Source organism: Anthonomus grandis, chromosome 14, assembly GCF_022605725.1.
Source record: "Anthonomus grandis grandis chromosome 14, icAntGran1.3, whole genome shotgun sequence".
Lineage (NCBI taxonomy): Eukaryota > Metazoa > Arthropoda > Insecta > Coleoptera > Curculionidae > Anthonomus > Anthonomus grandis.
In genome coordinates this window covers 12,352,082-12,379,195 of record NC_065559.1, presented here as the reverse complement: position 1 = coordinate 12,379,195, position 27,114 = coordinate 12,352,082, and the positions used below count along the sequence as shown (strand labels likewise).

At 31.7% G+C, this 27,114-nt stretch overlaps 1 protein-coding gene across 30 annotated transcripts in view; it reads right to left on the bottom strand.

The window, feature by feature from the left end:
- Window positions 1-27,114, bottom strand: part of LOC126744584 (protein turtle) — a 735,337-nt gene that overhangs the window by 377,463 nt on the left and 330,760 nt on the right. For 22 of the 30 annotated variants that reach the window (XR_007663236.1, XR_007663238.1, XR_007663237.1 and 19 more), the window contains one exon: window positions 13,881-13,957. The exons of 4 other annotated variants lie outside the window; for them this stretch is intronic. The gene's annotated coding sequence lies outside the window, so the exon portion shown is untranslated. Of the gene's footprint in view, window positions 1-4,335; window positions 4,796-13,880; window positions 13,958-27,114 lie in introns of all 30 variants that reach the window. 4 more of the 30 variants (XM_050452059.1, XM_050452066.1, XM_050452065.1 and 1 more) reach the window with 2 other exon arrangements.

Below are 27,114 nucleotides of genomic sequence, written 5' to 3'. Positions count from 1 at the left end.
AACTTTTCTTCGAATTATACATTTAGCATTTTCATCAAGGACTTTTGTAGGTCGTCCTGGCTTTTGCTTGGGAGATTCCACTTGACCTGCTACTTTTCTTTCCCGCAACAATTTGAAAATGGTGGACTTTCCAATTCCACTCATTCGAGAACATTTTTCAACAATTTCTTGCACAGTAAAACTAGGGTAATCGTGTTTTATGCAATCATGTACATTTAAAATAATAACTTTTTCACTCAGCGATAGTGGAGAATTTTTAGTACATCTTTTCGTTGGACTGAATACCTCCATTTTTTAAATATTGGGATAATAATATTGTGATTACACTACAGCGTAGCAGTGACTACTAACGTTTAAAATATGATTTAAAAGTATTTATAGTCTGTATATATTACCTAACCCCATTTTTGCATGTTACAAAGCGTTAAAAGATAGGTACCTATACAAAAGGATTAAAAGTATTTATTTAGTATTTAATCTCTTTCAAAATAAAGGCATTTAATCCGTGAAAATTAAATTCATAAATATTAGAAGTACCTGCGCCTATGAACTACCACGAAATGTAGCCAAACAGAACGGAATTCCCCAGTTTATTGCTCTATACACTTCTGAAATAGAGTATAGACAATGTACCTTTAAATGTGCGAGCGAACATGTGGTTTATGCATGAGATGCCCCCCCTCATTTCCGTATAACAGTGCGTGACTATTTGAACTATGTGTTTCCTAAGAGATGGATTGGTAGAGCAGGCCCAATACCATGGCCTCCACGCTCCCCGGACTGAAATCCTCTGGATTTTTTTTTCTGGGGATATGTAAAAAGCCTCGTCTATAATTCTGGTCAAGTGCCTTCGCTCGAGGTCCTAAGGCAAAGAATTATTGATGCCTTTGAAACAATAAGAAATACTCCCGGAATTTTAGAGCGAGTAAGACAATCTATGAGAAGACGAATGGAGGCTTGTATTGCAGCGGGGGGTGCGCATTTCGAGCACTTTTTATAAAAAAAATATTTGTTTCTCAGAAGTTTATTGTTTATTTATAAAATAATTACTTATTATGTTAATAAATGTTAAATAATTTTTTAACCAATTTTTGTATTTTTATAAACCGTCATTCTTTAATGTAAATAATTGTTCATCAATTTATTGAAAAAACTTCAATAACAAAGTTTCAACAATAGCAAAACCAGTCTACCTATTTATTGTTAAATGTCGTGCCGCTTAAAAAATGTCCTAAAACAAATAGTCTCAGCCTACTACTTAATATTATCTGTTTAAATTTTAATTATTACGTTATTGGTAGCCTTTTATTAATCGGTGATTTTCTCAAAAACTATTCGTATTATCAAAAAAATGCAAGAGACATAAAATTTAATTTTTGGAAGGCTCATATTGTGGTTTAGCTTAATTTAAAAAAAAATGTATGCGCACATAAAATTTTGGCTGTCAAAAGTGTGCACCCCCTCAGTTTACCCCTTAAAATTAGTTTTACGCCTTTTCTAAGATTAAAAGTAAATAGACCGCCTAAAATAACGGGGGTATTCCAAATTTCGTTAAGTCTAACGCAAAACTGTAGACACAGTTTTAAAAAATCGATTTTTTTAAACCTCTTGCGATGGCTGTAGCTTGAAACGGGTGCATTTTAGGACCCATGTTTATAGGAAAAAAAAGTCTTATTTTGACCTCAGGAATACGCCCTTAAAATATATGTAGTGAATTTTGATACACCCTGTATACAAGATCGAGTGTATAAAAGACAATGCAATAATCTCGTAAAACTTCAAGACGCAATTCATTTAGCATTTTAAAATCTGAGAAGGAGACAAATTATTATTCTGAATGCTATTCAAAGGGTTACAAAGATATGTCAATTTTGTATCAGAGAAGAATGGTCATTTTGAACATCTCTTGTAAAAATGTTGTTTTGTTATATAGTTGTTTTCTTATAGTGTTTATTAAATTTATATATTTGTTTGTTATAAGAATAATGCAATTCCTCATTGGTCGTTATTACTTTGTACTTTTTTATTTGTCTATTATTGTTATTCATGGCCTACTATTAAATTATGCATTAAATTTAGAAAATTCTTAGTTATTTGCGTATTTTTAAAAATAAGTCCATACTGTTATATATTTTTGAAAAGGTAAAAAAAAGACCAATTTTATGAACAATAAATATATAGAGTGTTCCATTTAAAAAAAACATAAGTTTCGGTTATAACTCAAAAACTATTAATCAAAAAAATATATTTTATCGATACCACTAGATTCTATGGAAAAAAATATATAAGAATGAGTTTTTACTTTTACAAAAACTGTAAAAATAACGGAGATATGACGGAGGTCCCAAAACGCAAAGATTTTAAAAATGCCCTTTATCTTAAAAAATAAAAGGGCTATGAAAATTTTGTTAACAGCAACTTTAGTTTTACGAAAAAGTAGCATAGTGTCGCGAAAGCCGCAACTCTCTATCTCTAAAAATAACGGAGATATCCCGCAAAAGTACCCAAAATGGGACCCTGTACTTAAAAAATTTAAATATAAATAAAAATTTCTTATTTAAATGACATATTCAATCAAAATTAGAACTTGAGTATATTGGGTAAGAAGGATTAAATATAATTTAACAGATTTAAAATAAATAGTGTCCTAAAGGTAGTTTACACTTGGATTAAAAAACATCAAACCCAATTAAAACGTACGTCTATGACAGTATGGCATTTCCTACCCTGGCAAAATGTGCGCCTTATAGCCGCATAGCCTCCTATCAAAAATAAAAAAGATCGCTCAGCAAACAACTTGGATATTGACTTGTATTTATCTTAAGTCGCACCCTGTATGTAAATAAAATAACTCATACGCTGCTGGAAGAAGTTCTTCAACAAAATGGTACTCCACCTCATAACTCGCAGATTGTATCAAATTTCTTTGACAATAGATTTGAAAGGTACTGGATCGGATATAAAGGTCCTGTCCGGTGGCCAGCCCATTCACCTGACTTAACACGGCTAGGTTTTTTCTTGTGGGGATATTTAAAAGGACAAGTTTACACTGAAGAGCTAAGAAATGTGAGAGATTTAAAAAACAAATTTACACGTGTTTGTAGAGCAATTCTGGATGGAGTAATAAGAAAGCGCTTATACCACTCAGCTAATGAAAAGGTATGAACTCTGTCAAACTGATAACGGTTAGCAGCTTGAACAGTAACTATAAGTTTTTTGAATTATTGTAGTTTTATAATCGTGTTTAACTAATAATAACTTTTAATTAAATAATATCATAATATTAATCAATTATCTCAAAAACCATCAATGTTTGACATATTATAAATTTTGTATGTAGAATTAAATGACGAGTAAAAATTTGGTAAAATGTACAGGTTGTTCCATTTAAAAAAACTTACTTGACAATACAAACGTTGTTTTTGATACAGTACACTTGCCAATACTGTCAACAAAATTAGTATTTAGCAACAAGGACCTTTTATCTTAGCTTGTCATATACAGGATATATCTGAACAAAATATGGAATATGCCTCAATTTTTTTGCGTAGAGAAATACAATTTTATTTTACTGTTTTTATTTAAGAATAATAAATTAATAATATCGAAAAATAATAGCAAAATATTTGGTACATGCGGGCAATTTTTAATGAAATATTATTTATAAAGTCAAGTCACCAAAAGCATTAATATTAATAAAATTATACAATTGTTTATATAGGTTTAGATTTAATTAGGCATATTTTAATATTGAGTTTGTGTGCTAAAATAAATATTGTAAGGGAAAATAAACAGGATAAAATTAATTATTTATTTTTCAATTTTGCGCCCGATTATGAACTTTTCTGATTATATTATAGACTTTCTATATGCAGTGTATCTCTTTTTTACGTTAATTGTATTATATAATAACACCCAACAAATTGTTCTTCCGATTTTTTTTTAAATAAAAACATTCTTTACTATGAGGTGACCTGTTTGAAACTACAACAATTATTACATCATTAGGTAGATATTGAAGTTAAAGAGTTTGATAAGACGAAAGTCCTTAAATAGTTAAGTAACAGCATATTAATAAACCTGAATAATGTGAGGTGCTAAGTTTACTAGCAAAGTGAGAGAAGGTCGTATTAATGTCAATAAAAAATAAGCCATTAATATATCAGATTTTACAACTAGTAAAATGTAAAAGTATTTTATTTAATAGAACAAATAAAATTGACCGGTAGAACAAAGGGTAATAAAATGAAATTGCTAACAAAAGTTGGTCACTGTGAAACAGACTTAACCTAGGAGGTAGGAAAGACTCCTCCTTAAGACCTTTCTATAGCCTACCTATTAATCTTATTTGGATAAATCCACAACACGTATCACACTGGATCCCAAGACCAAAAATCTCAATTCACTATAAGGTCTTTTAAAAAAAAACACACCTATCAAACACTTTTAAAGCACTAGTGTGGTGATAAAAATGGGAGTGAGTGTATAAGGACGCGCACGGTGTGCCAGCTAGCGAGGAGCAGTCAGCAACGTTAAAATCGTCGGATAGCGACAGACAGCTACTACTACCGCTGTGGCTGAGTGTGCGAGGGTGTTTCGACTGGTTTGTTGGACTTCAGTGTGGGGCCATATTGATCCGTCGCCGTTTCAGATTGGCGCGGAGCGCTTAACAAAAGTTCGTGGCTCGAAGAACGGCTGCTGCCACTGAGAGCCTCTTTTGCCTCGCGATAGATGCCTATGATTATATGCTGAAAACCGTTGTTTTCATCCCTGTGACCCACTTTATTTACGCTCTCTGGAAAAAAATAATGGCTTCATAGTATGTTTGTTTTTTTATAACTTTGTTTTTTTACCTAGACAGATATTTTTAGCTGTATGTAAAATTATTTTAGTCAGTAATAATAATATTTGCTTTATTAATCTCAAGAATACATAATATTCACAGGAAAGTCAAATAATCAAAATATTAAAAATCAAAGCATTACTTAAAAACTAACACTAACGATGTTTAAAAATTGTTCATACATATTTCATAAGTCACTGAAAATAGATAAAATTCAAATGAAATACAGTCGTAAATACATATATAAAATTCCTAGTTAATTAAATTTTAAAAAAACTGCTTATCTTCTTTCAATCAGTAAAATTTGTATTTACTGTACATACAAGCATCTGTTATTATAAAAAAATAGCCTTAAATTTACCAAGTGGCAACAATCTTATCTCTACAGGTAGTGCATTAAATAATTTAATTTCTTCCATGCTGCTCCTCGTCAGTCTAGTAAATGGCAAGATTAAGTTAATTGTAATATATAGATGAATATCTGATAACAAAGTATATCTAGAAATATTTTACCTAACGTAAGTTAGTTTGTGGTAGGCCATATAAGGTCATTATTTGCAGGGGTTTGATTTAATGAAAGGTCGACAAGATTAATTTTGTTTTAATTTGACAATGCATCTTCTGGCAGATTTTTGGACTTTAAAAACTTTTTCAAGATGTTTAGTGATTGCAGAACTCCACACTAAAAGGCCATAGCATAGTATAGAGGACAGTAAGTGTAACCACTTACCATTCGCAGTAGTGCACTGTATTTTTAATTCGTCTTATGGCATAAATGGACTTATTAACTTTGTTGCAAATATTATTCACAAGATCAACCTACAAAAGATTAGAATCACATAAGAATTTTAAGCTTTGTTTTTCCTCAGTGTTACTAGAAGTTTTTGTTTCGAATATGACATATGTAGTTTTCAACTCACTCAGAGTTAGCTTATTCAAAACAAACCACAACTTAGCCCGTTCCCCTAAAACATATTCCAAATGTAGTATCATACTGCAGCTAAATGCTTATTGTATCCCCTGTTGCAGTTTTTCTATTAATTGAAAAGATCACCTATCTTTGCTAGGCGCAAGAGCCTCTTTATTAGTCTTTGTGTCCTGGGGAAAATTGATCTTCAGTAGGTTTTGTTTCCTCCAGCGATCAACTGCAGGGCACTCGAAGATTATCTGATATTGCTGATTCTTCGTCCTCTTCGCAGTCTACACAAAGGTGGTTTTCATGTGTGGTCTTCATGGAATATTCTCATTGTGTGTAGGTATTTTCTCCATGTGCAGTTACCAAGCTGAAGTCCTGTCACTATTCTGAGTTGGCTTTTACTAGGCTGAGCTTTAGTATTTCGCAGGTAAAAGTGCCTAATGATTTAGCCCCGGTAGTTATTTTAATGGTAAAACCTCTTTTAAAGAGGAAGTTGACGATGTACCTCTCTTTTTGAAACAACTTTATCCTTGATATTGATTAGAAAAAGACACTACTGCGCGAAAAGATAAATCTAAAAAAGAGATCTCTGAAAGATCTATGAGTGAAATAGGTGATACCAAAGTGCAAGAGCACAAAACCGAGCTTGGTAAATGGCTTATGCTGTCATCTATTTAACTCTTCTATAATTTATATATAACTAAAATAAAAGCTCTTTGTATAATTCAGACCGAAATCGGAGAATAACTGTTGTTATGTTTCTCAAGGAGGACAATGAAACACGATAGAGTATATTTTGTAAGTCACAAAATGTTAATTAGGTAAAATGAGTTACTACGGGTATGTTTTGTACGTACCTATAGAAAATGAGATAAGTTTCATCTTTACAGAATAGTCGTAAGTAGAGAATTCAATATTGTAACGATCTTGAAAACCGCGAATATACCAAATATAGCAACTGGTTTCTGGCATTTGGGAATCATTCCGTCCGTTGCCTAGACCCGAAGGTGCGACAAGGATAGCGCCCGGGATATATGCCCACCGCTAGGCATACTTTATGATATCTCGGGACACACGTAAAAATTGGCGAATGTTCCGGACCAGTCATTTATCTAATATAGGGGCCTCGTCTCGATTTGAAACAAACGACAACTTAGCCCGATCCAATATTGTCTCAACCAATCTAGCTGCGTCCGGCCGTCCCCTAAAAGATACTCCAAATGTAGCATCATCTGCATAAAAAACACACTCTGCTTTCTGACAATTTGTGAAAAGGCTTGTCGAATATCATTTATTAACAGAAGGAAGAGAAGGGGATCCAGCACAGAATGATCTGATATTATTGTTAGAGCAAACAACCTGGTACCTTTCGTTGAGATAATACTGCAATAGACAAAAAGCGACACTTCTGATTTCATAAAAATACAGTTTGTCCAGCAAAATACATCGATTTACACGATGAAAAGCTGCGGTTGGTTCGGTAAATATCCCTAAAAACTTAGATCTATTTTCAAAAGCATTCCTTATACGATTCACCAATTCACCAAAGATAGAATGGCATCTGTTCTTGTTACATTTTTTCTAAAACAGAACTGTCTTGGGATTATAATCTTATGTTTATCCAGAAAGGCCACCGATTAAAAACCTTGTGTCTAAAACGGAAAAGGCAGGAAGTATTGCTATCTGTTTAAAGTTTTGAGGAAGGTTTGGTTCTCCTTTTTTACGTATAGGAATTATTTTGGCAAACTTCAGTTGTTCTGGGAAAATACCTTCCGCCACATATGCATTTATAATATCCACCATTGGTGAGATTATATATTCAGAGTCTCTTCTAATACTCAAAACACCGACCCAAAAAAATAATTTCCGTTTTCTTATTTTTAGGTCAACCACAGTCAAGTTAGGACTTTGCAAATAAATTTCTTTCATACGAAAGTATGTCTGCTAATTTAAAAGTTTTTAAATTAATGCTTACAAAATTCCCAATGAATAAAGAGTCCCAATACTTATAATATACTTATAATAAAGATTTGAAAATAAATTTATATATTTTATAAAGATATGTTTACATAGGTCCTATCTAATATTTATTAAGAAATATTCTAATAGCGAGTTTTTTTCAATAGAGAATACTACAAAAAAAAGTTTATTTATAACCAAGTAAAAAATCAAGGTTAGGCTAATACTATAAATTCCATTTTTTTCCAGAACTTTTATAATCAACTAAAGAGAAAGGCTTATTTTTTAAAAATCATTGGGCCTTAATAACAAAAAAATACTTCTTGGTTGGAATTTAACCCTTTTTATGCTGTTTTCCAAATTAGAAACCCATGGCTTTCCACAGAACTTGATTAGTTGATTAATTCTTGCAACAGGGCAAGGTCTTAATAAATCTATGACACTACAGCTAAATGCTTATTTTATCCCCTATTACAATTTTTCTATTAATTGAAAAGGTCACTCACACACACTATTTATTAGTAAAACGCGAAAAAGCAAATCTAAAAAAGAGATCTCTGGAAAATCTATGAGTGAAAAAGGTGATACCAAAGATTGCAAGAGCACAAAACTGAGCTTGGTAAATGACTTTTACTGTCATCTATTTAACTCTTATATAAGTTATATATAAGTAAAATATCAGCTCTCTGTATAATTCAGACCGAAATCGGAGAATAACTTTTGTTATGTTTCTCAACGAGGACAATGAAACACCATGGATTATGTATGTTTTGCAAGTCACAAAATTTTAATTAGGTAAAGTGAGTTATTACGCGTATGTTTTGTGTTTACCTTTAGAAAATGAGATAAGTTTCATCTTATTGGGCATTTGGGAATCATCCCGTCCGTTGCCTAGACCCGAAGGTGCGATAAGGATAGCGCCCGGGATATATTCCCGCTCCTAGGCACACCTCGCGATATCTCGGGACACACGTAGAAATTGGCGAATGTTTCAGACCAGTGGTTTATCTAATATAGAGGCCTCGTGGCTAGAAGGCCAGTTTAAGTCTAAATATTGCCGCGATTTTTAAATCGATATAAGTAGTAAAAAATAGATATAATGTAAATAAGCAAGAAATGCTAGAATATTAGTCATTCTGAGTAAAATGTGTACTGGCAATTTTTTTTATATTTAATGCACTCCTTTAACCTACCTCCTTTTATATCTAAGCTAACAAAAGTAACCGAAAATACTTCCACTCTCATTGACTTGTAATTTAGATTTAAGCGCATGTAAAGACATCTTTTAAACAATGCTCCTTCTGATCATTATGCTCAGGTACTGCTGTTGTCTGAGGCAGACTTAAACTCTATTACAACTTGTTATAGAAAGAGAACATATTCGAAAAATGCATTAACCCATTTAAGAGAACAATTATCTCAAGTTGACTCGTTGTCACTTTACGGTACTCAAGGGCCTATAATTTATTTTCTCACTACTATAGCGTCCTTGCTAACAAATAACATCGAAAAAAATGAACCAAATAAAAAAATTACTCTTGGATTACAAAGGGCATTCAAATCTAATATAGAAAAAAAATGATATTTTTTTATACTATTAAAGGCTGAAATATAAAAAAATATATAAAAAATGGTTTAATTTTAAGAAGTGTAGAAGGAAAAGTAAAACCGGTACATTGCCAATATGTATATTATTGAAGGATCTGAAAATAAGGCCACTGAAGTTGTCACCCGAGTATATCTTTTTGTATGCGGATGACTCTACCTTAATATTTAGTGAAAAAAGTGAAGAGCTATTATTAACCCTTAACAACAGACCATGAGTCTCTCGGACTCCGCGATATGCGCATTACACTGCTACTCCCACCACAATCGGCGTTCATTGCTCCCGTTTCGGGTACCTTTCGCGCTTTTAGTTCTCTACCACGTCTGAAAGTGATAGTATTGCCAAATTTTTCTTTCTTGGCTTTTTCGTGTTTCGGAGTCTGTCAGACTCAGTGTCCGTACTTACGTTATAATAAATCTCTACATTATGGCAAGTTCTGTGCCCGGAACATCGAAGCAAGCAAATGTTTTTGATTCCGATTTTGAGAAGAAAGTTATGTCATGGTACAAGGAAATCGATTCTGATAATAGTGACATTGAGGAAGATAGTGTTCTGTGTTTAGAGAGTGATCATAATTCTGCAAGCGAACAAGAAGCTAGTGATTATGAACACGAACAGAAACCCAACGAAAATAGCATGTCTATAACAAAGCCCCTAGTGACAGTGACTCTGAAAAAAGTGATGATGAAGCAGAACTAATAAAAAGTGGACCTAAAGCAAGTGATAGTAGTCGACAAGAACTAAAATTGACTCAAAAATATATCTATGGAAAAAACTGTTTTAAATGGAGTACGCTGGAACCTGTGAGGAATGTTGGTACCCAAAAGCATAACATATTACGATTGCCATTGTCTCGTTTAGATATAGAAGATCGGACTAATCCAAAAATATTTTTCAATAAACTTTTTTCTGCAGAAATGTATGAAGTTATTATAACCAATACAAATAAAAAACTAGAAAATATGAGGCAAAATTACAAGCGGCTTGACAGACCTGAACTTTCTAAACTTACAACTGATGAGCTACACGCTTTTATAGGCTACTACTATATACAGCAATTTTTAAGTCGAATGATGAAGACATCCGAAGTATTTTCGCTACAGATAGTACAGGTCGAGATATTTTTCGAGCGGTAATGTCAATGGAACGTTATGCGATTTTATTAGTTGTTCTACGATTTGATAATGCCGAAACCCGAGAGGAAAGAAAGCAAAACAACCCAGCAGCAGCAATTAGTGAGATTTTTAACATGTTTGTTGAAAATGCCAAAAACTCATATATGATCGGAGCTACAGCTTGCATGAACGAAATGCTGGTAGGATTTCGAGGAAAATGCAAGTTTAAAATGTATATATCATCGAAACCTGAAAAATATGGGCTAAAAGTTATTGACAGATGCCAGAACTCAATATCTTTATAATGCAAAAGAAAAATAAAAAAGAGATTCCTTCAGAATTACAACAAAGTAGGTGAGACCCTTTATGGATTCAAAAAAAAAATATGACCATGGTTTCGTATGCAACTAAAAAAATAAAGCAGTCATCCTGCTATCGTCCATGCACCATTCGAAATCTACTGATCCTGAATCTGAAAAACCTGAGATTATAAAGTTTTATAACTCCACAAAAGGTGGGGTTGATGCTATGGACGAGAAATGCGCTAAATATAGCTGCAGTCGACGTACTAGGAGGTGGCCTATGGCAATATTTTATAAGTTATTGGATATTTGTAGTGTAAACGCCTTTAAAATTTACTCATCATATCCAAATAATGACATGAGGCGTTTTGATTTTGTAAAAAAATTAGCAAATCAGTTAATAGAAAAAAATTATTTACGCACAAGAGTACAAAAACCACAGTTATCTAAAGAAATAAAACTTTTGATTCGTCGAATTTTACAAATCCCTAGCGAGACGCCTAAAATAAATAAAGAAAGACTTGAAACTCGAAAGTATTGCTATATATGTCCTTCTAAATTAAGAAGAAAGACTGCGTTTACATGTATATTATGTAAGCGGCCTATTTGTCTGCAATGTTCAAAGAAATGTTGTATACACTGTATGGATAAGCGAGATTAAACATAAAAAGTCGGGTCATCAATTGACTTGCAGGTTTTTTTCTTTTGCTCCTTAAGAATATTTATTTTAGTTTGGTATTTTTGTATAAGTATTATAAAAACAATTTGACAAAATTTTTTTTTTATATTTGGTTCAGTGTTTTCTCTAATTATAAATCCTCATTTTTCTTTAGTTTTATATAAAACATTTGCACTTTTTTGTAATAAATAAATAAAAAGTACATTGGGAATTTATTATTTATCAAAAAAAAATAATTTTTTTAAATTGAAGCACGTTATTACACACGGAGTCAGGCAAACTCCATGTCGGTAGTTGTGTAATAAAAGTTGATGTCCGTAGTAAGGGTTAAAAATTATTACGGTTGCATTAGATAATCTAGATAAAGATTTTAACAAAAATGATTTGATACTTGATAGATAAAAGACACAAATACATAGTTAGAAAATTACCAAATAAAATAAAATCTAATTACAATGGGCAGAAGGTGGTCTCGTCTGATATAGTGTTTTTCTTGGAAATCCATCTAGATAGAAGATTGAATTAAGAAGCTCACATTAACGAAGTTGCATTGGGGATAGCCAGATTTGCTTACGTTCAGTGATGTGAGCGTAGATGCTGACAGGTCATCGCTATGTTCACTTCAGACAAAGGTAAATATTGATGTTTTTTTTTTCAGGAAACTCATTACATTATAATAGAGTCATGATATTGCAGAAACGTTGTGTTCGAAATATGTATGGTCTTAAATAAACAGAGAGTTGTAGTCAAGTATTTATTATTTATTTAAATAACTAAATCTAAATTTGGAGGAATCTGTACATTTAGTCTCGGTTATACTCGTAAAAAAAATGTTGATCTGGTTGCAGAATGTAGTCTTATCCGTAAACATGATAACAGAAATAAAGATAAGAAAGATATAAAATTCTTTATTTAAAAAAAATAATACATTTTCTCAGGCATTTAGGAATCTTCTTGATTGAATCGAATTATTTTAAAAATCTGTAAAACAATATCTATTTACCCGATTTTATGATTCATTGCCTGAATTTTTTAATAATGAAATAAAAGCTTAAGGTAGAAATTAGTGGTTAGTTATTGGAAAATATATTTCTTATTTTTGATATGGGTATTACAATAGAATTTTGGCTTAGAAAACATCAATTTTTAAATCAATATTTTTATTTTAAATATGTATGAATTTACACCTTTATTGTGACCAGACTATATTAAAGGGAGTTCACCAACAAAGTTTATTACATATATAGGCAAAGTTCTTTTGGACTTGCAAAATATAATTTAACTTAAATATTCTTGATAAATTTACAATAGTGAACGAGTTTTACATATTTCAGTTGATCTTGCAAAGCTTTCAATAAAATAATAATAATAATAATAATAATAATAATAATAGACAGTTTATATTTCCTCATAAGATATTACATATGCTCACTCATAGATATAAATAAGTTTACAATATAAATACAAAGAAAAAGAAATCCATCAGTGTATATTAATTCAGCATATAACTGTAAAGAGGAAATAAAGGTCATGTTTCAGCTACCCTCAGAAGAAGGAGCTGTTAAGACCTTGAATATTACACTTATAATTTAAAAAAAAATATCGCGAACCGCATTATAAACTGTACGAGTAGCATGCATACCCTACATCCATAACTAACCGAAAAGAAAAGAAATCTAAATTATCCTAGCTTACTTATTATTTACTAATAGGAGGCAGGAAAGGAGGAACGAGGGGTACAGGTATAATAACTACATTTCTGTTGTAGACTCTTATAGTAGAGAAAAAATTACATATAAAAATGTATATTTCCAAACGCGCGCCAGATCCAAACACGGAATCCCGACACAAAAGAGAGCAAAACCAGGGCGACTGATTTACCAGAGATGTCAGTATTAAAAAGAAATAACATAAATTATTTCAATGCATTAAATATTATTTTGTTTAGATGAAAGAACCATTTTTATTGATTTTTTAAAAGCCGATGTAGATTTAGAAAAATCCCAAATTTTGTATTTATTAATTTTGGACTAAATATTGTAAGAAAATGACTTTTTAAAGATTTCTTTCTTATGTAAAGATATAGACAAAAGGTCATGTCTGCGAATATTTATATTGTGAACGTCAGTACGGTATCTGAGCTTATTATAGAGATATGGTGGTGCTTTAAATTTTATTATTTTATAAAAAAAACATATGGAGTGCAACTCTCGGCGATTTAACATATTAAGCCATTTAAGATCGACTAATTTATGTGATACCCTTTCCCTACGTCTAATTCCACAAATAAACCTTATGCACGAGTTCTGTAATTTTTGAATTCTTGCAGAGTTAGCGCAGTCTAAAAATGGTCCATATGTCATGTCATCGGTTATTTAATCGCAGTCTAGTACACAATACTCATATTGTCTTTTTTATATTGATCCTTCCTAAATTTATAATACGGGTATATAATGTTACCTTGCAAGTTGAAGAGTCACTTGTGAGGTTTCTCCAGGAACAATTTCCTCACGCTCCTAATACACGTTATTCGCCTTCTAAAAATTAATTAAAAAAAAATATTAGAGCGATGATGCTGTAATTTTATACAGGTTGGAGAATTGATCATTTTGCATAGAGAGGTGTTTATAAGCGAAATATAACAGCGCGCACGCATGCATTTCGTTCGCTCTGCTATTCGCCTCCTATGTTTTTTAGTACACTAGTAAGCCTCTGACTTTAATAGAAGTAACTGTATTATATGCAATAAAATTTTGCAACATATTTCGCGAAAGTTAATGAGAAAGTTAGATTAGAAAGTTAATTAATTAAGTCTATTTTGAAGTGGAGTCAATGTAACATAGATAAGTTTAGTAGGGCAAATCTTTTCTCCACAAAAAAATGGCGATCCTAGTGTCAGCAGTGATAAATTTTGGCAGGTGTTCCTACCGTCATCTGACACTAAAATAAATTACAAACAGTTCAAAGAAAACTTACAGACATTTTTTGCGATAAATGATTTAAAAAAATACAGATTAAAATTGTAAGAAATATACAGAAAGTAACTGTATTTATCTTCTGGCACTATTACAAAATATAAACAATAACAAATAATTCTCGAATGGTACATTGCACGACATCCAGTTAACAATTAAAATTATAACAAATTGTGATTAGAAATTCTGATTAGCAGTCTTCTACTCAGTGCTGAGAGCGAGTAAGAAAGAACCATCGGACTGTATTACCGGCGTAATTAAAAATAAATGTATTTCAAAAATGTTGTTGAGTCAAATGAAATAATAATGTTGAGTTAAAAATTTGACAGCAAAGGTGTTGCTTAAACTCAAACAAATCATCCATTACTCTCAAAGAGACTTTAATAATATGTAAGAAGAAGGAAAATAAACTCAAAGGCAAAGTCTCACAAATGTAGCCTATATTACTAAGTTTACAGTTAATAACAACAAACCGTGTAATTATCATCTCACGTTTACCTATGTCATATCATGCCATAAGTGTTTTATAAGGTGTGTTATCGTACTTAAAATAAGATCTGATGATACCGAAACGCTCATTCTAAGTAATAGATGCTACATTTATGAGACTTTGACTTTGAGTTTATTTTCCCTTTTGTTATTTTGTTTAATGACATAAAATATTTTCTAAATAGTTGTAAACAAGTTCATAAAATACACTTAAACCACATAATAAGCACTACTACAAAATAGGTTTATACCGAAATAGTTTTCTATGTACAAAAAATCCGAAAAACATACTTATAGGACCCTTTTATAATTATCACATTGTTGTGTTGTGTAATAGACTAAAGGTTCTCCTAAAATGACTGAACTGTTGTATAAACTGAGGCCCTTTTTGATTGTAAGCATTGTATAGTGGTTTATAGTCACATTATAAGATCTTCACGTTTCTAGTAACGTGAACCGATCACATAAAAACTAGTTTTGCTAGTTATGTTGGTTCTGCAGCCACTCAAAGTATTTTTAGGCATTTAGAATATCATTAATCTAATGACCCCGTAATATGGTCGTTTAAGATTCCAATCGCAAACATTTAATTTTTGAGAATACTGAGTATGGAAATTAAAATTTTCTGTACTCATTTTCTTGAGACCAATAGTAAGACATGAAATGATTATGTTCTCCATGTAATAGAAAAGAGCATTTATACAAAAATAGATTACCTCTTTAATTTTTTTTTTATTTTCAGTTGCTTTTCCATCAATGTTTCATAAACTCTCATTCTTCGACACTGGTCTTTGGAAATATCTCATGAGTTTTGAAATATTCGAAACTGAAATATTTAAAATTGTGTTTTCTAAAACTTGATCATATTGAATCCACTTCTAGGGCACTTTTTCACACTTCAGACTATTTTTTCCAATCATTCTTGCTCCTGGACCCTCTCGGTGGAAGATTTTTGTAATTTTATGTAAAATTTATTTTAATTAAAAACGCGTATACTACCGATTTGCCTCTACAAAACCATTTATTAATATGTATTGATACTTTTGAAGGTGCAATCATACAGCAAAAGGAAACATGCCTATCCGACAACGGGAGGCGACTACTTATTAACGAGAGGATATTATTTTGGCCAATGCGTAATCTTCGATTCCCCAACCTGTATACGATAAATACGCGTCAAAATTTTAAAAAAATATGTGTTATAATTTTAATATTTAAATTTTTTTTAAAGATATATTATACTTGATAGTAGTTCTTTGTTCATTATTACATTCTTAACTTATTTGCGGACTAACCAGCTGGGGAGAAGTGAGAGATTGCCATATTTTGCTTAAATGTCTTAAAATATTAAATACACTTTTTCAGGATTTACAAAATTTAGTTAAAGAAAAATATTTTTGTTTGCTTCTTAAAATTTTTTATTTAATTTCTTGGTGAAAAAGGATAATATATTCTTGTAAAGATAAACGTTTTACACCAAAAGTGCATGATTAAATGCAGTACTAGTAGTGATAGTATATAATATTAATTCTAAATTAGGAATTCTAAACTCGATATAATCCTCCTAATCCTAAATGTGAAATTTTATCCAGCGTGGTTTGTTTATAATTCATGTCTGGGACTCACTATTAAGCTGCAAATAAATTTAGTTTGTGAAGCTATGTCTTCCAAACTAATATTGTGATATCACTTTTCGTGTTAATTTATCAAAACCTTTTGCCGACCACACGGCAGACACGTGGAATTCCAGATATCTCCGGTGTTCAAGACTTCAAGACGAAACAAAACTCAATCTTACGAAATAATCCGACCCGGCAGATAAAAATTACCTCAGATAATACCGTGCTCGATTTTTGGCACTATACTTTATGCGTGCTTAATTTTTCTCTCATTGCTACACTTTTTAGAAACAAGAAAATTATTTACGTTAGACGTTGAAAATAACGGGAGATAAAGTGGACTTTTATTTTTCACTTTAGCGATATGAAAAGCCAAATTTACTGCCTAACTTATGTGCATAATCATTGCATTATAATTTGGATATAAAACTTATAGTAGGGCTATTAGGACTATTAGGAACCTGATTATTGTTTGCCTAACTAAATTGCAAAGGTAACACCTGTTCATAAAAAAAGAGGGTCTAAAGAAGATGTTGCAAACTATCGTCCTATTTTCCTTATTTCAATTCTCGGTAAGATTCTTGAGGCTTTTTTGTAAAACAACATTATTTTATGTAAAACAACATTATTTTAGGAAGGAACATTCTATCTAGTCGGTGACTTATCCGATGAGTTTCTTGATGCACTTAAAAGAAGTTCGTATCCCACTGCTAGTTTTTTCGATTTAACTAGGGTATTTGATTATGTAGAGGCACAGTATTCTACTCGATAAGCTAAAATTCTATGGCTTTGGTCATAAAAGTACTGCAGTCCTATTTAAATGATAGAAATCAGTTTGTTTACTCTAAGGGGTGTAGGTTTAACATTTTGGTACCTCATCATGGAATTATTCAGGGCACTATACTTATACTTGGCACTATTTTATTTTTGGTGTATGCTAATGACCTGCCCAGCTGTTATCCCTATGCCACCTATTACTTCTATAACTCGAAAAATTCATCCATTATCTCAAAGATGGTGGTCATTACTCATTACTTGGGAAGTATTACTTGTATGCCGATGATACTACTTCCCTGATTTTAGATAAAAAATGTCAAATATCTGTCTTAGCCCATACAAGTAATCTGTTTCTTTAAAAAACTAGGTTTTTTCTAATAGAATATGTTTGAATGAATCAGAGACCCAATATATAACGTTTTGCTTTCGTGATGCTGCTACTCATCCATAGGCCTTGAATCTGACTCTTGAGAGCCTTGAACTTCTTAGGTATTGCTCTGGATAAAGATTCGTTATGGCAATGTGAAGGAAAAGATACTACACTTTTAAAATGTACTTCTTTAATTGATATCTCGGCTAGCTCCGTAGTCACTCCTATATCCAAAGCCCAAAATAATTTGCTCTACAACGTCGTTGTGTAATGGATCGCATGTGTGAGTTACAGAGTTTGCCGGAAGTTTCGTTTTAGACGTCTTAGGGTTCTCATCCTACCTGGTGCATATATATTCTTGTGGATCTGCTATTTGTGAGAGCAAATCGTGGTTTGTGACTCATTCCGATTTTTAGAATCACTTTACCAAACGAGGTCGCTTCTTTATGGAACTATATCGTAGACTCTTAATATCGTAGTTTTTTAGTGCCTTGTCAACCCCTGTTAAAGACTTGCAACTTAATGAATTTAAATTCAGAATTAAAAATTTTTTTTTAAATGCATTTTGTTCGTTTGAAGAATTTTTCAATACTAATTTTAATATAATTCTAAAACGAAGAACAAAGCGTTTTAATGAATTTATGTTGAATTTATGACAAGTCGGTCGAATATGGTGTGTCACAGGGGACAGTGCTTGGCGCTGTACTATTTAAAATGTATGGAAATGGGTTATTTGGGATAATTACAGAGAAGCAGGAACAGTTCATCAGTATGTAACAAAATCAGGAAAATTATTTCCAAGTTTTATCGGTTGCGGAAGTCTATAAAGTTAATACATCTAAAAATGGTGTATTTTAGTACTGTTGAGTCTATACTGAACTATTGCATCTTAGCATGGGGAGCTTCTTGTCAATATGTGTTAGACCCCATAATTATTACACAAAAATACCTACTGAAGATCACTTATAATAAAAATAACATTTACTCTTTAATCCAATGATTTAAAGATGCAGAAGTGTTAACAGTAAACCAGATTTAAGTCTATAGTTAGGTTTATCTCAAAAACAATAATACATCTGAACTTTATAAATCATGGACTCTTAACACGGCAGGTAAACATGGCAGTGGATTCAAATGTAGGACTTACAAAATGTCAAAGAAGCCTTTTATATACAGTGCCAAAGATTTTTAATATATTAACAAATGAACTTAAAATTGCTCCTTATAAAAAAATAAAGAATAAATTAAATAATTGGCTGATTGTTAGTAATATTGTATTAAATATATAAACATATTTATTGATAGTCTATTGTATATAAAAAAATTATATGTAGTAGTTGTAGTAGTAGTAAGGGTGGGGGAGCTAGAGCTCGGCAAGTAGGCCTGAGCAGCCCTTTTCGCCAACCCCAGAATCACCAACCCCTACGCCTCCACTCCCAATGCGCGGTCTTCACTGAGTCGGCCTGTCCTTTTAATAAAGGCTTGCACGTTGTCCCAATATCTTTGAAATCTTCTTGAGTGTTGTTGCTCCGAAAATTTTCCTTCTTAGGCGACTCCACCTATCACATCGTATGTGGTATGAAGTCTTCTCCCCTGTACCGCAATTCGGACATAGTGGGCTTTCTCTTATACCAAGAAGGTGTAGATGCCTGTTTAGACTGTTGTGCCCGGTCAGGATTCCCACCAAGTCTTTGATACTTTGTCGGGTCTTTGTTAGCAGTCGCCTTGCTTTAGAGCCGTCATGGTATCATTTCCTTGGCCTGTCTACATCGTTCTGTCCTTCTCCAATTCTTCCTTGTTTTTTCCCAGGCCCAATTATTAAGTGCCTGGGAGATTTGTTTTTTGCCGACCGAGACAAGGTTCGGGGCCTACGAAGGGGTTAACGGAACCTTGTCTTACCAGTTCCTCCGCCCGCTCATTGTCCTCAACACCTTGGTGTCCTGGGATCCACCTCAGTCTCACTTCTTTGTGTGCTGCAAGCCTTTCCAATGCGTCTCTGCATTCCTGGACTAGCGCTGAGCTGGTCCTGTCTCAGTCAGTGTCAGAGTCTGGGTTTCTGAATCGCCTTGAGGGCAGCTTGACTATCGGAGTAGATGCAAATCCCCCCGTCAACTTCCAAGGTCTCTCGTTTATTCGCTACTTCGAGTATAGCAAAGTCCTCCACTTGGAAAACTGTGGTGTGTTTACCTAGCGGGAAGAATTCCCCTGTGTTCGTTTCCATCCTGTACCCTCCGGCTCCGGCTGAATTGGTGCTTTTGATTCATGATCCATCCGTGTACCAGGCCTGGAAACCACTTGGTTCGCCGACCATTCTTCCCTTGTCGGGATTTCGACTTGAAACCCCTTCTTTAACCTTAGTTTTCCACTTTCTGTAGTGCATATGGATGTCAGAATTGGTATGTTCTTACACATCCTGAGAGCAATCATCATATGGCCTTGTCCTAAGTGAACATTATATGTAGTATATAGGTTATTAAAATTTGTTATAATGTAAAAAATTGATATATATTAAAGTAATTACATATATACACACACAGAGCTATGCTCCATTATGTATAATATACAGGGTGTTCATTTGAAAATTTCCCACCACGGATTTATCGAAAGCCACTGCTTAAAAAAAAACGCCGAAATACGTCAAAAGTCTCTGTCTACTGTCAAGTTTGTCAAGGGGGACAACTTTCTAACCAAAAATTCTATTTCACCCCCTTTCACCCTCTGCCCACCAGGGTCATCCCCTTAAAAATTTTAAATGGCAAGGGGTATCGAGTAATAGCTTGTTTGATTTTTTCAAATCGGTCTATTCGTTTTCGAGAAAATTAGAAAAATCTTTGTTTATCTTAATTTATTCAGATAGAAAAAAAACGATTTTAAATGACCCCATGTTAGAAAAAACTCTAACTGCGTTATATCAGGAGATCTAGCAGGCCATTCTATAGGCCCCCTTCGCCCTATCCATTTATCTGGAAACTCGTTGTCTAGCCATTGCCGAACGGGAAGAACATAGTGAGGAGGAGCGCCGTCTTGCTGGAAATATATTTCAGCCTCATCAAGTATAGAGTTTCTATCATCATCGATTTGGTTTTCAATGGATTCAGTGGTGATAGTGGAGAAAGTGGATTCAATGGATAAGCGGATTGATGGTATTTTCCAAGATATCCAAATAAATATCTCTATTTAAATTTCCGTTAAAAAATAATGGCCCAATGACTTTATTTCCTAAAATGCCTGCCCATACATTAATTTTTTGACGTATTTTGGCGTTTTTTTTTTGAACAGTGGTTTTCGATAAATCCGTGGTAGTAAGTTTTGAAATGAATACCCTGTATATTTGGTTTAAGATGTATTATTTAAATAAATAAAGAATAAAGTGAAGTGAAAGAATGTTATTGTTGTTAGAATAATTTTATATGTATGTGTTGGGTTTTTTAATTGTTTAGGTATTTTAAGGTTTTTGATTGACTTGTGTAAGAGTTATTTAGTTTTATGCATCAATAAATAAATTCATTTGGTTTATATTAAGGGTTACCAAAAAATGACTTCGTTCACAGCAACCTATCAAGGGAGATTTAAAATGCTAAAAATACCTTACGATATGAAATAAAATCACACGCTGGAAGCATTTAGCACTATTATATAAATATTTCATTTAATTCACGTATATTTATAATACTTTGACGAACTATCCTTCATAAATATCTTTAAAAAAATACACGGTTATTTAGATATACTGGTAAAAGTTTAATTTTGCATTTAATTAGATTCTGTCAATCACGTCTTCACCTCTAGCTAACGCTAACACCTCGCTTTGATAGATCAAATTGGAATCCCCATCGTGTGACACATCATTAGCACCATAAAATTCGAATTGCTCGGAAATGTAGAGGAGCAATTAGCGGACAAGCTTTGCTAAAGTTGGTCAGGCATTTTAACATACACACGTCAAAAAGGTCTATGAGACAAAGGTACTAAATGAAATGTTAAAATATAATTTGGAAGATATTGAAATTAAACATAATAAAATTGGGTTTGAAAACATTGCTGAACATCAATTTATCCTAATTAAGGGTTTTTGATCCCCCGGCATATCGGGGGACTAATATTGTATGACAATTATATATAAAAGTAAAATTATAAAAATTCGAAATAATAAAATTTAAGGAAAAGTTAATAGAAAAGAAGAAGTCCTTGTAAGTAGCGTGTATGATCTTAATTAAATTGCCAATAGCGTTTTGCTCAATTTGTAGCCTTTGCTCTTGCATACGATCCAAAAAAAAAATCTTATATAGAACATTTTTTCTTGATTTAAAACAACCCTTTTTAATTTATTCCAAATATGCTCGATGCTGTTTGGGTCAGGGGTTTGCGCAGGTTATGGCATACCTAAATATTGGACTGTTCCAAAAAGTTTCTAGCAGTTCATGCAACCTCACCAAATTCTGTAGCGCATGGATGAACAATGAATTCCAGAATCTGGTCCTGATATTTGTTTAACCTTAAAAACCATGCTTTGCATATTATTGACTATATTGTCCGCAACTTACGTGACCAGTAGCCCTTACTAAGCATGTTAACCAGACCTTAGCTAGGAACTTTTATGCTTATGTAGCCAACGCCTTTTTAATGTGTAAACATAAAAAATTAAAAAATTTAAATAAAAAATTTAAATTTTTAAACACGAATGTGTTGTTAAAGTTAGTAATGTTACGAACATAACTAAGAAGCAGAATCTTATAACACTTTTCACATTGTAGAAATTCTTATAAATAAAATACAATCTCAAATTTTTTAAATAAATTCACATTTTAATAGAAAGTCAAAAAGAGGATTAATAGATGGTCTTGGATCAATTGTAAAATCAATAACAGGCAATTTAGATGAATATGACGCTGAACGTTTTAATCAAGCCATTGAAGCTCTAAGAGATAATCAACAAAATATGAAAACTCTTGTAAAAGATCAAATAACTCTTTTTGAAAAATCAATACTAAGATCAAAATACTACAAAAACATCAGAATGAAATCAATTAATATTAGGCGATCAAATAAAAGAATTACAGCGTTTCATTCTAGAGACTCATAATGAAAACATAATAACTTATCATTTTCTACATTCTCAAATCATTATATCTCAATTAATATCTTCTCTTCAAATAATTTATAATATTCTAGAAAGAATTAAAGTAGGAATAAATTTTTCTAAAATGAATACCTTTCACAATGCAATCATGGATCCAAAAACATTATTAAATGAAATTAAAAGTGTAGAACAACATCCTTTTCCAAGCTTTGTAAAGAATATTTTAATATACAAACAAATCAGAAATCAAAAGCTACACAAAGAAAAATCAAGTTACGTTTATTTAAGAAATTCCAATTGTCGAGGAAAATAGGTACAATTATTATCACTTATATTCCCTTCCTACTCCTCTATCAAATACCTTTAAAACAATTATCCTGAGTTCCAAATACTTTCTTTTAAATGAGCAAAATTACGTACTTGTTAATGACGCTTGCAAAAAGGTCTACAACCAAGAATACCTATGCCTGGACCTCCATACAGCAAAAATTGACAACCTAGCTCCATGCAAAGTAAAGCGGTTAAAATATGATAAAAACACTTCCAGTTGCAGCCAGATTCCCATGAAGATTTAAGACATAGACATTTGCAGAATTGAACTAAATAAATACACTCTAGTAGTGCCAAGTGTAGTAGTTGCTATCCAGAATTGTGATGGAAATAAAGACAATATACCTTTAAATGGCACCTATCTAATCGAACTAAACAGTGATTATGAAATCAATATTAAAAATACTATTTTACAATGCTTTAAATATGCAAAACCTAGTTTTAAAAACATAAATTTACCTTTTTTAAGTTTTAATATTTCTGAAATAAACTTTCAAGCTTTAAAACTCGGAAATAACTAAACAATAATAGAACTAAACAATAATGAAATAAAAACAGTTTTAAATACCCTTAAAATACAAAAGCAAAAACTTAATGAATTTTCGGAAATTCCAGCTGTACGAATAAATAGTGTTAGTTTTTATACCATATTACTTTATATTATTATAATAATTTTAGCATTTTATGTATTGTATAAAACATGCTGAATGAAGAGAAAATTCTTGAAGACAACCCCGGAAAAAACGGTCCAGAATATTAAACTAGCCGATTTTCCAGGAGAACTCTGAGTACCCTTATAGTTCTCCAACTCAGAGAAAAGGAGTTATAATACGTGACTTTTATGTCTATGTAGCCAACGGCTTTTTAACGTTATAAATATACCTTAAACTAATTTTGAAAACACTTCTCTTTCTTGTATCAACCTTTGTACATTAAAAAGTCGTCCTGTATAATAAAGTTGTTTTTTTAAAAGAAACCAGTCTCGATCAACCACAAAACTCGCAGAACTAAAACAATACTGTGTACGTCACTTACGCCTTGAAACTATTTATTTAGTATCAATAAGTATAACTTAATGTCGTAAATGTGATAAGGAATGTCCAACAGATTTTGTTTCTTGTTGCCTAGACCATTTTGATGTGTTCATATTTATAATTATCATCTCAATAACGGGAAACTTTCAGCATTTAATACATTCAATTCTTTGAACTAAATAACTTATTTATTTTTAACAGACGCCTTTACACATTAATTACTTATAAGTTTGTAAACTTATTTTTTTTTATCACTAGGCAGCCTATTATGCCATAGGGTAGCCATTTGATATATCAAAGTTTAAAGTAGATAAAATATCCATTGTTACGTATTATTGAACTTGCTATATTAATTTATTTAAAAGTAATAAACTAATTCTTACCTATAGAGTTAAGAATCTGTCTTTTTTTGAAACCGACACAGAATTATATTGAATTACCATTATCATAATATTAAGGTACCACTATCACTTTCATTAATCTTATTACAAATTCTGTTGACTGATGAGTACTGCTTATGTTTTTGTCTCTAATTTTTCTAAAAACCTATATAGAATAAACAAGATTATCGTTCTCCCCACAATAAAGTGCAAAACATCTTTAAACAAATATATTATGGCTATTGTAAAAGGCATTATCTAAAAAACACGGAAATCATAAGCTTAATAACTACTGAAAACCTACCAGAACTATATAAGGCCCATCAGAAAAGTCTTAAAATCCAGATAAATATTGATTTTATAATACTGACAAAATTAATAAAACATTACAAAGAATACATCTTGAGGAGTCTATGTGAAGTACATGCAAACAGTTACAGCTTCGATACTTAGTTTAGACTTACGTATCTATAGTTTATGTAAAATAGAACAAAAAACATTAAAGAACTCTGGAGTACGTCTATTGCTAAAAGAAAAATTAATTTTTGGTGAATATAGAGGAAGAATTTAATAATTATTATTTATTCATTTATGAGGGCTAACTAAGTAAAAAAATCCCAAGCTGTTAAAATTATTCTGTTCACTGATGGAAATAAAGTTCAAAAAATGCAATGGCTCTACTTAGTTCAACAGCATCCAATAAGTCCAATCTTATAATCAAATATACCGTAAGGCTTCAGCAACGGATACAGTCATATCTTTCATAATTCAAAATAATCATCCATTATTCTCAAAGAGACTTAAAGTATACTCAAAGTCAAAGTCTCACAAATCAAACGTCTATTTAAAAAGTTATGTGTTTCGCTGCATTAGGGCATTATCAGACCTCATCTAAATATAAAAACTACACACTTACTCCTACTTTCGGTTCCTTTGGTCATATCTTTCATAGCTGAAATACATTGGTTTAAAGATGTTTTGCATTTTATTGTGAGAAGAACGACAACTTTGCTTAACCTTTGTAGTTCCACTGCTCTGTTAAGTATGGACTATACTACTATAAAGGTCCTAAACGCTTATATTATTTTTGCAATCCTTATTTATTTTGGAGCGAATTTGCTTGATAGATTTATTTTGGTAAAAGGGACCGTTTTAACATTTTATTTATGCATTTTATTCAAGATGTTTACATTTGTCAATAAGGAAACTTATACTAATTGCATTTCATTTCACACAATTTCTAACTAAAGAAGTTTCTATAAAAAACAAAGAATATAAATAAGTATTTAAAATTAGTAGGGTTTCAGAAGATTATTGAGTTTTTTTTTGTGTCTGAAACATTACTGGTTAAAAAATCATCCATGTATAATTTAAATTCTGTAATAATAAAAACATTAGTTGCCAAGCTAACATAATATAAGCGAGCCTTGATTTAACATAAGCAAAATATACTTATTGGATAATGCTGTCACATACCAAACCAAGCAAACTTCTAAAAGCATATATATTTGCTGCAATTCTTTTACATGATTCATTAATATGAACATTTGAATATCTCGAGTCAACCCGTACCCTCAGATACTTAACTGTTTTAGAAACGTAACAAAAAAAGCATAGCTCTGTCTTTGACTGAAATGGATGCAAATTGTTTGCAGTGAACTACTCTGCAACCTCTGTTTGTATCTCCCCAAAAACTACTGTTAATTCATCTTTAAGCTCTTTAGCTTTTTACGACAGTAATATCATGAGTAAAAACAATCCAGTTAGTATTAGCTAATGTCATTAATGATGATTAGGTACTGAGTACGGCCTTAGAACTAAGTCTGAACATCTGTTCTGATCTGCGACCACATATGTCCACTATTAATTGCCTTATATTGGTTAAATATGAAGAAAGAAGCTTACGAACAGACAAAGTTTTTACGAAGGTGATTAAATTAAGCCACAATATAATTGCCATTATTACAGTTAGCATTCACCAATTTCATAAGTCCATTTATGGTTATTGTAGTTGACTTTGAAAACCCAAAAGCAAAATTGGGTAGCTATTTAAAGTATGTTTTTGTTGCTGATGTCAACAGGCTTCTTTTTATGGATAGGTACTCTGCTGGCTACATTTATTATAGATGCAAAAACAAAGTCTTCTCTAGTACATTAGCTTACAATTTTGTAAGAAAAAAGCTGTAATACTTCCAATTTTTTTTTGACAACACTCCAAATTATTTAATCCAAAATAATCTTTATTTAAACCAAAATAATCGCACCTGTTTCTATTTTTAAGGCTATTCACAAAATTTCTAGAACACAGGTAAATTACTAGTCATGTATAACCTTATAAAATCATTAGATATTGGCCGACTTGTGAGTAATTTCTAAACCAGTTTACCTGTAATGTTTAGAGGAAAATAATTTACACTGTTCTCTAGCACCAATACTAGATAATTCTTATTATTCTGCTTTTTTGAGTTTATCTTTCAGGTTTTTAGTGTAATTTTCGTTAAAGTCGAGATGCATGCCTATTTGCTAATATTGTAATTTAGTAAGTAGCAGTTTGGTTTATTTGACAAATAAATGTTTTTTGAATTTGATTTTCTAGCAATAATTTGTTTTCTGTTCGTTATTCGTTTCTGCCTATTACCT